This window comes from Puma concolor, chromosome C2 (genome assembly GCF_028749965.1).
Source record: "Puma concolor isolate L17-30 chromosome C2, mPumCon1.1.hap2, whole genome shotgun sequence".
Classification (NCBI taxonomy): domain Eukaryota; kingdom Metazoa; phylum Chordata; class Mammalia; order Carnivora; family Felidae; genus Puma; species Puma concolor.
In genome coordinates, this window is record NC_141675.1 from 141,297,035 (window position 1) to 141,312,083 (window position 15,049).

The 15,049-nt window shown below is 39.2% G+C and overlaps 1 long non-coding RNA gene and 1 pseudogene across 1 annotated transcript in view; both read right to left on the reverse strand.

Annotated features, from left to right (window-relative positions):
* LOC147577556 (uncharacterized) overlaps window positions 1-15,049 on the reverse strand; it is a 53,322-nt gene that overhangs the window by 14,067 nt on the left and 24,206 nt on the right. The window lies entirely within an intron of this gene.
* LOC112849791 (large ribosomal subunit protein uL30 pseudogene) lies at window positions 9,117-10,334 on the reverse strand (annotated as a pseudogene).

Here is a 15,049-nt window from a genome sequence, read left to right on the forward strand (position 1 = left end):
AAGTCGGACGCTTAACCGACTGCGCCACCCACGCGCCCCTCGAGTTTGTGCTTTAATCATCTACCCAGCTCTACAAAGCCTTCTTTACCAGCCCCAAGCAGATGTCAATGTACTTCTTCCATGCTCCATGGTACCCTGTGCGTGTATCCTTTAGGAAACTTGTTATCTATTTTCATAAATGTCAGGAGCAATACTGTTCATTAGAAATCTAATGTTAGTGACAAACGTGAACCACACATACAATTTAAAATTTTCTAGGAGGGGTGCCTGGAAGGCTCAGTTGTATAAGCGTCTGACTTTGGCTCAGGCCATGATCTCACAGCTCGTGAGGTCAAGCTCCACATCAGGCTCTGTGCTGACAGCTCAGAGCCTGGAGCCTGCTTCAGATTCTGTGTCTCCCTCTCTCTCTGCCCCTCCCCTGCTTGTGCTCTGTCTCTCTCTCTTAAAAACAAATAAACATTTTTAAATAAATACATAAATTAATAAAATTTTCTAGTAGTCACATTTTAAAAAGCAAAAAAGTGAGAGGTGGAAATGATTTTACTAATATATTTTGTTGAGCCCAAGTGTGACGGTTAATTTTATGTGTCACTGTGGCTAGGCTATGGTGCCCAATCGTTTGGTCAAACACCAATCCAGATATTGCTGTGACAATATTTTTTAGACCCGATTAACATTTAAATCAGATTTTAAGTAAAGCAGATTACTCTCCATTCCGTGGGTGGGCCTTATCCAATCAGTTTAAGGCCTTCAGAGAAAAGACCAAGGTTTCCCAAAAAAGGAATTCGACCTCAAGATGGCAATATATAAATCCTGCTTATTTAGTTTCCTAGGGCTGTCATAACAAAATATGACAGACTTGGGGGGGGGGGGGGCTTAAACAATAGAAATTTATTTCTCACATTTCTGGAAGCTGGAAGTCTAAGATCAAGGTCAGCAGTTTGGTTTCTCCTGAGGTCTCCTTGGCTTGCCGAGGGCCACCTGCCTACTATGCCTTCACAGGGCTGGTTCTCTGTAGTCATGTATCATTGGTGCCTCTTACTTTTCTTATGAGGACACCAGTCATATTAGATTAGGAACCCACACTTATGACCTCATTTAACTTTAATTACCTCTTACAGGACATCTATTCAAATATGGTCACATTAAAAATTAGGGCTTCAACGTATGAATTGGTAGAGGTGGGGCAACAATTTGGTCCCTTACTCTGCCTGTTCCCAACCTGCCTGGTCTACCCTGCTGACTTCAGACTCAAGACTGCAACATCAACTCTTACCTCCACTTCAGCCCACTAGCCTGCTCTGCACATTTCAGACTTGCCAGCTCCTAAAAGTGTACAAGCCAATGGCATAAATTCCCACCTCTTCCTCTCTCGTCTCTCTGCCTTTGTTGATAGATACATAGGCAGAGAAATACTATGGGTTCTGTTCCTCTGGAAAACAGTGACTGATACATCATTATATCCAAAATACTATTTCTACACATAATAAATACAAGAACTATTAATGAGTTATTTTGCATTCTTTTTCATACTAAGTCTTTGAAATCTGGTTTGTATTTTACGCTTACAGCACTTCTCAGTTTGGGTTGGCCACATTTCAAGTGTCCAATAGCCTCACGTAGCTAGTGGCTATCACATCACACAGTGTGGATTGAGAGCAAAGCAACAAGGTGAAGCAGAGAAAGGTGGGCTTGAACTCTACCCTGTCACTGAGGCTCAGGGAAGGCTAGCTATAATTTTAAACTCACAGGAGGACCTCTCTGGGCCTAGATGTTCTCATACATAAATGAAGGGTAATAGTACCTACCTTGAACAGCCCCTGTGAAGATCCATTGGAAAGCCCTTAATGGAGTGCCTGCCTGGTAAAGCATAGATGTTCAGTTAACCTCACGTGCTGTCTTTCCCTCTTAGCCTCCATATATGTTTTCTGATCTTTCCTCTTTAAGGAAAAGGTTGGTGTTTGTTTCATCTTTGTTTCTCCAGTCTGATACCTTGGCAGGTGCTCAAAAAATGCTTGTGGAATTAATGAATGGTCTCACGTTGCTGTGGTGAGGATATCTACTTGTTGATGTATATTTTCCTTTAATACATCACTCTTAAAAACACTTGGGCAGGACTTGCAAGCTGTGGAGCTGTTGACGCAGTGGTGGGTGGTTCAGTGGGGAGATGAGTCAGGTTTGAGTTTGGGGATTTGAGGGAAGAGCGGGTTGAGCTAAAGGAAATGGAGCGGCCTCACAAATAAAACCAACTGGGCGAGATATACCACAGGCATCTCTGACATAAGAGTACACCAAATTTTTAAGTTCATTACAGCATATAATTTTCCATTACTGAGGATAAATTTGACAAGTGTTAATGAGATGGGATGTATCCTCATTAAAGGAAAAAAAAAAATAGGAAACACATTCACACCAAGTCACAGAAAATCTAGTTTAGGTGAAATATCTTTCCCCTGCCAGTAAATACATGAGAAGACCTAATTCATTTGCAAAAGTAAAATTTTCTGATACTACGCCAGTTGATAAGACGCCCAATTATTTAGTCAGTGTTCTCCAAAGAAACAGAACCAATCAGATGTACACAGACAGAGAAAGAGATTTAGTACAAGGAAACAGCTCATGTGATTATGAAGGCTGACGAGTTCCGAGATCTTCAGCCAGCAGGCTAGAGACACAGGAGAGCTGATGTTTCAGTTAGAGTCGGAAACGATAAAATACTGTTGTTCGTCTCAAGGGCTGTCAGCCAGAAGGAGTTCTTTCTCCTGCAGGAGAAGTTCAGTCTTCTGTTCTACCAAGGCCTTCAACTGATTATATGAGGCCCACCCACCCTGGGGAGGGCAATCTGCTTCATTCAGCCTACCAATTCAAATGTTAATCTCATCCAGACACACTCCCACAGATACACTCAGAATAGCGTTTGGCCAAATGTCTGGACACCCTATGGTCCAGTTAAGTTGACACATAAAATTAGCCAGAATACTTGACAAGGCACAACATGCCATCACAGGAGGGATTTCTATCAGAGCTTAATATGTCAATCAAGTATTCCTTCAGCAAACTGCTCTCCTGTTCCTCCCTGCTCTGCGTCTTCCCTATATAAGCCGTCAGAGAAAACACTTTGGGATGAAAACTAACGTTTCTTGTGCACCACTCTGTGCCACACATTTTCCCAGGTATTCTTCCGCACTGTGCCCACAAGCAGTGAGGTCAGGAGGACTCACCCAAATGGCAGAAGCCTTGTGGAAGCCACTGCAGCCCAAACTCGACGGCTCATTCTCGCCTATTTGAAAACTCAATCTTTCCAGTGTCCCAGACTTGGTCAAACTGGGGAACTGTAACCAGATTTGGGAGACTTCTATACAATTCACGGGGGAGAAAACATCAATTCTGATGAGAGATACAACTACCAAGGCATCCTCTACCCAAAGCATTCCTACCTTGTAAAGCGATCGCAGAGATCAAATTATAATCAAAATATTGCTTCCTGAAAATGAATTCAGAATAAGTGGAGGTTGATTTAAACAAGATGTTCAATGGCACCAAGCAAAGAATAACTAATGCTATAACTTCAACAGTTTATATCAGAAAGGAAGAAACTTGGGAACAAATAGCACTAGAATTCTCTGCCAAAGTGTACTTCATGAATTCTTTGTTTTATTCTTTCATATGCCAGGCTGACCAAACCCCTTTCTGTTTAACACATTATTTCTTTTAAAAATACTTAACGAGTTACAAGTCAAGTTTTAATGGTTTATAAACTCTTCTGTCTCTGTAAGATGACTTCCATGCTTCTGCTCTTAATTTCCTTAAGTTTTCGAAAAGAATTTCACCATTTGACTTTCTTTTCGTTAATATCCATTTAATCTTTCAAACAATTCCATTCTGGCCGTCTACTGCTGGTTATCACAAAACATAGTGTCTTAAAACAAGAACCAATTTATCAATATTACGCTATTCTCAGCACATTCTCAGTTTTCAACTCAGGTTATTGGTATAACTGACAATGAGATGTTCTAATATTTTTAAATGGTGTTTTAGGGTTCTACAGACAATATTTGGAAGGAGTAACTTTTATATTTCCTAGTGAACAATCCTCATAAATGTGCTGTACTGTGGACTTTTTTTTAGCTTGCTTACACTTATACAATGATATCCCTCCTATATTCTGACTTCTCAGAAATCCAAAGAGTGACCAGCTAACTGGTCTGTTAGAGTATTCCATCTTAAGGTGTTAATGATAGTTAAACACAGGTGACAGTGGGGTGCCTGGCTGGCTGAGCCAGTAGAGCATGAGACTCTTGATCTTGGGGTTGTAAGTTCAAGCCCCACCATATAGAGATTATTTTAAAATAAAATATTTATAAATAAATAAACAAACAAACAAACAAATACAGGTGATATTAAGATCATTCTTCAATGCCTTAAGCTAAAGGAGTTGGTAACTTTGAAATACAAGCTTCAAGGCAGTATAGGTAGAAAAAAAATATTTGGTCTGGGCATAATATTTGAAGGTGAGAAATTAAATTAATTTATAGGGAAACACATGTTGACCCATAAGACATAATTCTTTGGTAGGAACTGCTAAATGGCAACCCGCAGCCCAAGAAGGTAATCACATTTAATAGAAAGGTTTTTTTAATCACATTCATCATTACAAAGGGACTATAATCTCTAGCAAAATTCTCACTCTACAAATAATGTTAAAGAATTACATGGCATTGAGGCATCTAGCCTTCAATCTCCTACCTCATGATAGGAGCACTAGTATTTTTTTTTTTTTAATGTTTATTTATTTATTTGCAGGGGAGGGGCAGAGAGAGAGAGAGAGGGAGAGAACCCTAAATAGGCTCCATGCTGTGAGCACAGAGCCCGACAGGGGGCTCAATCTCACAACCATGATATTATGACCTGTGCCACAATCAAGAGTCAGATGTTCAACTGACTAAGCCACCCAGGTGCCCCAGGAGCATTAATATTTTAAAGACCTTGTAAGAGAAGGATCTCATTAGATTCCTGATACTTCATGGTTACTAGAATGCTGAGACCTCAGAAGACATTTTTTTTCTTGTGGTTTTCCACAGAAAACCATGAAGTACAAGAATTTACTTTTATTCTGTTGTGTTCATTTATTCAACAAATATTTGTCGAATGTTGCTATGTGCCAGAAGCTGACACAGCAGTGAGCAGGTGTGACCCTGCCCTAAGGAAACTTTAATTATCACTAACGCCTTTAAAACATGGATTCATGTTGGAACTTTCCATATGATCCTTCCTTCCTTCCTTCCCTCCTTCCTTCCTTCCTTCCTTCCTTCCTTCCGTGCTCTTTCTTTCCCTTTCTTTCTTTCTTTCTTTCTTTCTTTCTTTCTTATTTAGCATCTACCTAAGTAGCTAGGTAGCTATCATCATCTTTCTATTATAATGTACTGGTTAAAAGAACAAATTCTACAGGTAGAAGGCTAGGATTCATAACCCAGTTCCATGGAAAAAAAAGTTTTAAAAGAATTATAGATGGATGGATAGATGATTGACTGATAGACAGATAGATAGATAGATAGATAGATGCCAAAAGAAATCATAAGTAAATTTTTTATGTAAAGCAGAGCTCTGGCAATGTCCATCGTTAAGTCCCAGAATAACTTTCTAAGAGAATTGTTGTCATAACTACATTGCTTTTTCCTTAAGAAGTTATTTTCACAATATTCTCAGACTATAATCCCTAAATATCTGTAAATCATTACATTCAACCTTATTTTTCTTCTCCTTTGTACACTGTTGGCCAAGGAAACAGTTTCATTTTCACTTTTGCAAAATGATAGTATAAAAAAACAGAAGTGAAAGTATGAATCATAATATAATCAGGCATTCATAGTGAGATATCCATTTATAACTCAGAAAACCACAGGGTATTTCCAAACTGATGTCATTCATAGAAAGAATGCCATGTGTTGTGGAAGAATAAGAAAAATTACCTACACTACTTGGGGGATTTAGAATGCATGTGGGATAGTCCCAGCTAATTATTTTAACTTACTTTTAATTTTATTACAAAGATCGATCTCTATTTCAAATACTGAAATTGACATTCATCTTAGAAAGTACACTGGATTCTGGGATATACTTTTTAATTTTGATATTATCCTTTTACTTCAGAAATCATCAGTAGAAGTGCTGTATATAGGTTAAGGTTTTCTTTTATTTTCTTTTAAAACAACTGTATAAATATTAAAATTACCATGAAATTCTGTGTAATTGTTTTACTTTTTGGGAAAACACGAAATGAATCTCTGCTCAAATTATTAAACTTGATGTTATTTTATTCTCTTCCAGGACGCAGAGAAATAATATAAATTTTATTTTTCCCAACTAAATCCTTAAAATAGGATTTTTTCCGTTCTGCCACGTTCAGTTTTTTAAGAACATGAAGAAGATCATAGTATGTGTTAAATAAATTTGTGATGCTACAGGGAGGAAACATTATCCAGAAACAAATCTCCTCTAGGTTATCCATATTTTCTTCAAAAAAAATACTTTGGCAGTGTTAGGTCTCCCATATTTGCTTGTTGTTTGCTTGTTTTGATCCCAAGACTAATATCGAGTTGTGAGGCCAGGCCAATTATATCCTTTTTCAATCAGTGAATGTTCCTGGTTTCCTACTGGCCAATGTCCACAGCATAGAAGACTCCACAGAAGTCACATCACTCACTCACCCAAGTAACACCACTAGTTTGCTCTTTGGTTTCTGAGGCTTATCTACGAGCCCAGTGACTTACCCACAAGTCTGGTCCTGATGCCCGCCATGAACAGCTTTGCTATCCTGGATTTTTCAGTAGAGCTGCAGGTGAATCTGCTAATAGGATGGGCTGACCCCATGTGATTAAGAAACAAGTCTTAAAATATACCCGAAAATTAAATTCTCCTCATTCCATAAACAAATAGAAAGTCCACGTGGATCAAAGACTTAAAAGCTAAAAGCAACCCTTAAAAGTTTTAGAAGAAAATGTAGGAGACTATCTTATACGAGGAAAGTCAGGCAAGATTCCTTAAAATACAGAAAGATTCATTAGTTGTAACACATGTACAATTCTGATAGGGGTGCTGATAATGGAAGAGGTCATACAGGAGTTGGAACAGAAGGTGTATGGGAGATCGTGTATCTTCTGCTCAATTTTGTATGAACTTAAAACTTTAAAAAATAAAGTCTATGAAGAAAAAAAAAGACTAAGCCCTCAAGTACAAACTATATATTTGATGACATAAAGATGTTAAATCTTTATACATTAGGGACCAGAAACAAAGTTAAAAGGCTAGCTACAGAGAAAATATTTACAGTACTTTTGAGAAATAAATTTAATATAGAATACATAAAAATATCCTAAAAGTAAGACCACAAAAAGCCCTGATGAGAAATCAATATAAACCTTCAGTTCACCGAAGAGAATCTCTATATGACCAAGGAAGATATTAAAAAAAAAAAAAAAAGTAACTTGCTAGTCATAGGAACATGCAAATTAAAACAAGGTACCTTTTCATGTCCCCAAGACTGGAAAAAATTCAAAAGTAAGTAGTGGTGAGGAAGGAGGGGAAACAGGAACTTTCAAATTCTTAGTGTACATTCCTGATGATGAATGAACAGTGAAGTTTTACTAAATGGAGCATAGTTTAAACTTGAGAAAAGAAAGGTTAGAGATTGAGGGGGCAAATTGGTTTAATGTTTAAGGCATTTTCACAATATCTAGCAAAGTTTGAAGGTTAGTACCTAGCAAGTCAACTTCTAAAGCATAAATTACAGAAAAACTCTTGCACAGAGACATTAGAATATTCAGTACAACATTTTCTATAATTCTAAAATGTTTGTTGTTGGAAGAACGGATCCCCTTAATCTCATTTGTCTCAGTTCCAAGCATCTATTTCCTCCATGAAGTCTTATTATTCCCTTCTTTATATGGTTGAAAATCAGGCAAGGACCTTATGTCCTTGCTCCCACAGACTCCTCCCATCTCCTCCTGACACTCCCCTATTCCCACTGGAATCTCCTTCTAGCCTGGAAAATTCACCTCCCATCGTGTGTCTGGCCCAAGCACTTGGTCAATGCCCACAAATCCTCCATTTGGCCTTTTCTGGCAATCTTTCATGACTTCTTCAGACTTGCGTTATTGGAACTTAATAGCCAGAAACATGATCCTGCCTCACACTTCCCCAGCACCAACTATTTGCACAAATGAGGAGGAAAAGACACATAAATATAAAGATAAATATAAAATAGACATATATAATATGTATACCTAATAGAGAGATAATATACATAATAGAGAAAGCATATTATTGTGTCATAAAAAGCACAGATTAATAACTTAACATAGTATTGTGCCATATTTTTTCCTAGAAGAACTTTAGACAGTGATATCCACACACAAATCAGTATTTGCTCTGTGGGTGGGGTGAGGAGAAGAGTATAGATGTCTGGCAAATTTCTTGACTCATCTAGAAGTTTCCGCTCATGCCTGGAGTTGATGTGCCTTCATCCATCAATAGCCTTCCACTGACCTTATCCCTACACTCTAGGAGCTTGAGCTTGGCGCAAGTAAGGGCAGAACTTCTCCTGAGGCAGGATATTACCGCACGACTGCACATAACCGGGAGGAGACTGGCCCTGGGCAACCTGAACACAACTCTACAGAGAAGAGGGGCTATCCGGAATTGCAGGCAACTTGGGTAGTGCAGCCATACTCCTTCTCCTTAGGCAACATCCTTCTCCAAATCTCTGCACTCAAAAAGTCAGAAGCAGCTCTCTGTTCCCATTAGAGAGGAGAGAATGAGGCTGGCTGCCATATTGGTATCCAGCCCTTCTCTCACCTAGCACCCATCACCAGGATGGTGTTCTACTTTTCTTTTCTCCTGCCTGTGTCTTCCCTTTTCTGATTTAATTAATTAATTAATTAATTAATTAATGGAAAGTAAATGATCCCCCCCACCATACCTCCCTTAGGTAACAAATGTAAAGAATTGGGTGTGTACTTGTCCCAGTTTGTCTTTGGTCAACCACATAACCTGTTTGTTGTTGTTGTTGTTGTTGTTCTTTTTCTTGTTCTTGTTGTTTTGGGGAGGGGGGTTGTTTGTTTTACATTTCAGTTTGGAAGCAGTAACTGTTTATTAACTGACCAGATTACAAAAATAATCATGATAGATACCTTACTTTATTATTCTGTTAAGAAAACCACAGACCCAAAAGTGGTATCACTTAGGTTAAGGCCCCAGGTCAGTAAACCAAGACTTAACACCTAATCTAACTGCAGTTTCAAGCCCCTACAAGGGTAACCTTTAGCCAGTCAACATGGGAATTTCCTGGTCAGCGCTAGGAAATTTACTGATAGACCCTTTCGGTCCCCTTAGGAAAGCAACTTTACCTGAAACAATGGATTCTCTGCTTATAATCTCCTTTCTTCCACCCCCTCTCTACCTTTAAACCTTTTCTCTATCCTTTTGGAGATCCCTTCTACTTGCTAGATGGAATGCTGGCCCATTGACAAATCAATTAATAAACCCATTAGATCTTTAAAATGTACTCAGTTGAATTTTTGTTATTTAACACTTCTAATAAGCTTATTAGTTTGGTCTTCCCTTTTGCCAGCATCTCTAACTTCTACAAAATGAATGGTCTTTTTCTTTTAATTTTTTAAATATTTATTTATTTTTGAGAGAGAGTACATGTGTGAGCAGGGGAGGGGCAGAAAGAGAGGGAGAAGCAGGCTCCAGGCTCTGGGCTGTCAGCACAGAGCCAGACGCTGGGCTTGAACTCACGACCATGAGATCATGACCTGTGCCCACGTCAAACGCTTAACTGACTGAGCCACCTAAGGGGCCCCTGAATGGTCTTGTGCTTCCAGCCACCTCGTTCAGAAGATAATGGGAAGAACCAGTAGACATTGTTTGCTACTTTGAAGGGTTTGCCAACAGTGTAGATCTCATGAATTACATCCTCCGCTCCAGCAATGCCATATTTACTAAGAGATGCGGCAATCAACTCTTGTTGATTCTGCCATAACCATGCATGAAAAACATTCACTTACGGACTTCCAGTTAATGGAAGCGTTGTTGAGCTTAACAAAGGTACCACTGAAAGTCTGGCGAATACAAAGAAGACGCAGCACCTTTCAGAATTTGGGGGTCACACCGATCCTGATGGCAAGTGCCAATTTGGGTTCTGCAGGGCAGAGAATTTGCCAGCTTTTCTTGCCATCCTAGCTATTCTCGTATCGGTTCTGTACATCCATCTATATTCTTTGTGATAGCTTATCTTTTTCATAGATAAGCTTTCTCCTTGCCTTTCAAAACATCCTTTGGGCTAATTTCTTTCTTAAGCATTTGATTTTCAAGTTTTTTTTGTTGGTCTGTTTTGTTTTGGTTTGTCTTTTCCTTTTTCTTAGGGGTTCCTGACATAGCAGGAGCCATCTTTTTATTCTCTTCTGCATCTTCCCTGGCTCCAGCCAGAAAAGAGCACCACATAACCTGTTTATCATTTTTTATTTTTTTTTTTAATTTTTTAAGGGTTTATTTATTTTTAAGAGCAAGAGAGACAGAGCATGAGTGGGCGAGGGACAGAGAGAGACGGAGACACAGAATCCGAAGCAGGCTCCCGGTTCTGAGCTGTCAGCACAGAGTCCGACGCGGGGCTCAAACTCACGAACCGCGAGATCATGACCTGAGCCGTAGTCGGAAGCTCAACCGACTGAGCCACCCAGGAGCCCCAGTTTGTAATTTTTTTTAACAGGTTGGTGTTATTCCCTTTACTTTGAATTTGCTTTTTTCCCCTCACTATTTATTGTAAGCATCCCTCTTGTTTGGGACATTTATATATCCCAATACGTCATTTCCCACTGTGTGTTCGTGCGTGCAGACATGTGCCCATGCCATAATTTATTCATTTCCCTATTCAGGGGCATTCAGATTGCTTTCGGTTTGTTGAGCCTATAAACAATGCTACAAAAAGCATTACTCTATATATGTCCTTTATCAAATGTGACCTTTCTTTAAGTTTATTTATTTATTTTGAGAGAGACAGCATGAGAGGGGGAGGGGCACAGAGAGAGGGAGAGAGAGAATCCCAAGCAGGCCCTGTACTGTCAGCACAGAGCAGGATGTGGGGCTCAAACTCACAAAACCATGAGATCATAACCTGAGCCCAAGCCAAGAATCCAAAGCTTAATCGACTGAGCCACCCACTTTTTAATGTAAGTTAGGATTCACGAACTAGAATTTCCATATAACGTATAGTCATTTTGATTCAAATGAGCACTGTCAGGTTTATTTACCAAGACAGTAGAATTCACACTGCTGCCACCAAAGTACTGGAATGCTCATATTCTTGAGTATATGCCAGCAATAATTGTTATTACTTGTTTAAATGTTTATTTCTGTTTGAGAGAGAGCATGAGCAGGGGAGGGGCAGAGAGAGAAGGGGACAGAGGATCTGAAGCTGGCTCTGGGCTGACAGCAACGAACCCAACGCAGGGCTCAAACTCACGTACCTTGAGATCATGACCTGAGCCGACGAAGGGCACTCGGAAGACTGAGCCACCCAGGTGCCCCTGTTTTTGCTTGTTTAAAACGTTTCCCAGTCTCACAGGTGAAAAATATTACTGTTGCAATTCAGTATCCTAGGCCAGGGGCAAAGAAGTAAATCCAAAGCAAAGAGAACTATGCCTGAGAACCTGAAATTCTTAGTTGCGCCCATTGGTATCTCTTTCTCCACCTGACCCTTGTTTCAGACCTACTTCCCTCTTTGCCGAGGTCTGAGAAAGTTGGAAATAGCCAGTGTTTTTCCTTGGTAGTGTTTTCTTAAAGATCAACAGGATTATGTCAACTGTTATTACAAGGAAAAGGCCACTGACACACCAGTTTAAAAAGGAAAAGGTGTGTCCACTGGCTAAAGTAAATAAAAGGGCAAAACACATAGTAACAGTTTTAAAACTTAACAGTTACAATAGTACTGAGGAAGCAGGTAAGACAAAGCTGGGGCTGGTTGCTTGCAAATTTTAGGGTGTCTCCTGAACTTTCACAGCCTAATTTGGGAAATTAAATGTCGAACATCCTTGAAAAGTTCCGATACTGGCATTGATATTAAAGAGGTTTCAAAAGGGTATTAACTACAGTCCTAATATTGGCCCCACATGACACCCATGATTTCAGAATGATTCATGACTAATGAAAGGATGACCGAGCGTAAACTACATAACATACTGGTGTATGGACTCACCTAATTTTATTTTACATCAAAACAAATTGATGCAATTGTAAAACTTTAACACTCGTTTAATTTTAATTCATAGTCGGCAAGAAATTATTCTTCGTAAGTGGCAAGTGCTTCAACTACAGTTAGAAGTAGTCTTTACTAGGGGCACCTGGGTGGCTCAGTGGGTTAAGAGCCCAATTCTTGATTTCGGCTCGGGTCACGATCTCATAGTTCATGGCTTCGAGCCTCACATCTGCCTCACACTGGGAGTGTGGAGCCTACTTGGGATTCTCTCTTACCCCCTCTCTCATCCTCTCCCCACCCCTAGTGTCTCTCAAAATAAATAAATAAACTTACAAAAAAATTTTTAAAGCAGTCCTACTAGTTGATAGGGGCAATGTATTGACTTGGAGAGGATGTGAAAATCATCTAACATTCCAACTCATATTGATTGAACATCGAGAGAGAAAAAATGCTAAGAAATGATGCCACAAGGACAAGTTTGTCACAGTCCCTGAAGCAAGTAGGATCTGGCACAAGATCCCAGAGTAGCTCAGGAATAAAATACTCTATCTAAAACATAACATAGTCTGGGCATAACTCACTGCACAGTGCCCGATATGTCAGAGAGCTGAGCAGAAAATAATGGACACTACTATGTAAAAAAACACAATCACGGATTCATTTATATTGATGGGAGGGACACCTGGTTGGCTCAGTCAGTTAAGCATCTGACTCTTGATCTCAACTCAGGTCTTGATCTCAGGGTCGTGAGTTCCAGCCCCGCACTGGGCTTCACGCTGGACACGAACCCTACTCAAAAAAAGAAAAAAGATATATTGATGGGAAATACAGTGAAAAGAGACATTCTTTCTGGAAGAGCATGTGCACATTTCTTTTTGCGTCTCACATGGTATTATGATGTTAGTGGGTGTGCACATCAGTCTCGCTCATTCGTCTACAAGCTGACAGGCAGAAGGCTCTTCATTCATCTTTTCAATGCTCCAAATCTAGCACAGTGTCAGGTTCAGAGTACATGCTCCATAAATGCTGAGTGTAGAAATTGAAACACTGATGTTAAACCACTGGAAATACTGTAGTTAGATCTGTTGTTATGCCAGGGCTATGGGTTGAATTTTGCTCCCTGCCCCATGAAAATTCGTATATTGAAGTCCTAACCTGCAATGTGATTATATTTGGATATTGGGCTTTTAGGAGGTAATTAAGGTTAAATAAGATCATAAAAGCAGAGTCCTGATCCAATAGGATTGGTGGTCTTGTAAGAGGAAAACAGACATCTCTGGGCAAACACACCAGTGAAAGAAAGCTATGTGAGCACAGATGGAGAACTGGTCATCTACAAGCCAGGAAAAGAGCTCTCTTACCAGGTTAGAATCTTGATCTTGGACTTCCAGTCTCCAAACTATGAGGAAATAAGTTTCTGGTATTTAAGCCACCCAGTCTCTTGCATTTTGTTATGGCGGCACAAGGAGACCAAATCAACAACCAGTACAAATGCTAATGCCTTTCACTGGCTTTATGACAATGAACAAGACCAAAGAAAAATGGCTTTCTTAAAGTCATTATAATGATCGCCCAAGAATGAATTTTAGCACAATATTTGACATGTGTGAATTTAAGGGTAACCTGAAAGCTTGAGAATAGTACATAACAAAGTAGATGAGGGGGGGAATTTAAAATATGAGCTGTAAATTACTTTCAACACAAAAAGGGTTTGTTCTTTGCAGAACCATTTATTCAGCCTGCATGTCATTTGACAGAGGGCTCTTTGATTATATTTGATTAACTCTAATAAAGCTTGAAAACCATTTTAGCCTAATGCAAATGGCCCCGTCTCTTCTTAGATTTCATCAAAGATTGGTAACACATTGCATAAGTGTTACTTTCAAACTATAGCCCACTACATTTTCTAATTCGGAGAGAGGAAATGCTTCTAGTGTTTCTTATGAAGCATAGGAGCCCACACAAAAAGAAATGTCATTTATGTCTCGTATTTGTCTCATGATTTGACAGATTTTTATGTAAAGTTGGTCATCAGAAATTTGCAGACCAAAATTAGCAAGATAGCAGTTTGTAAATCCACCCTCCCTATAGAGTTCCTTGGATGAAAGCTGCCTTTATGGAGTAAGGCAATGGACTCTGAAACGTGACACACACTTAACACATTTACTGTTATCATGCCCAAATGACCACATTAGTGTAGGTTTAGAAATACAGATCTACGTTACTTTCTCACATTTACCAGCTTTTAAATAGAAGGATGTTCTAAGCCATTAGTACAAAGATGCTTGACATTTTCATGAAAGTGCAGGCAACTTAAGAAGGACAATAGTTTGGTTCTTCTGAAGGTCACTGCTTTTGCTGTTTCTTTTCTTTTCATTTTTTTTCCCTTCAAAAATCGTACCTACCGCATTCGGCTGTTGGCCGAAAGACAGTGCTAATTTCTCAGTCATTCTGACATATTTGTTATCAGATCTCTCCAACTTTAGAATTGCCACAGTGATACGTGAACATTTGAAAGGTAAAACTCAAAACCATATTCTCTTACACTTGCTCTGCCTTTTTTATTGATAGTTATGAGCCTCATGTATCAAATTTGCTACTTTTTCTTGAGGCAAAAATTTTGAAAGTGAAATTCTGAGTTTTATTCTTTGTTATATCATTGGACTCTAAAATGTATGTCCAAGTAGATTCTTCCGTACTGTATAGTTTTGCATCATGTGGAGAACATTTGTAAGTAGGTCAACATACACGGTTTCTAGGCACCAACAAGGAGATAATTTGTTGTACCCATATTAC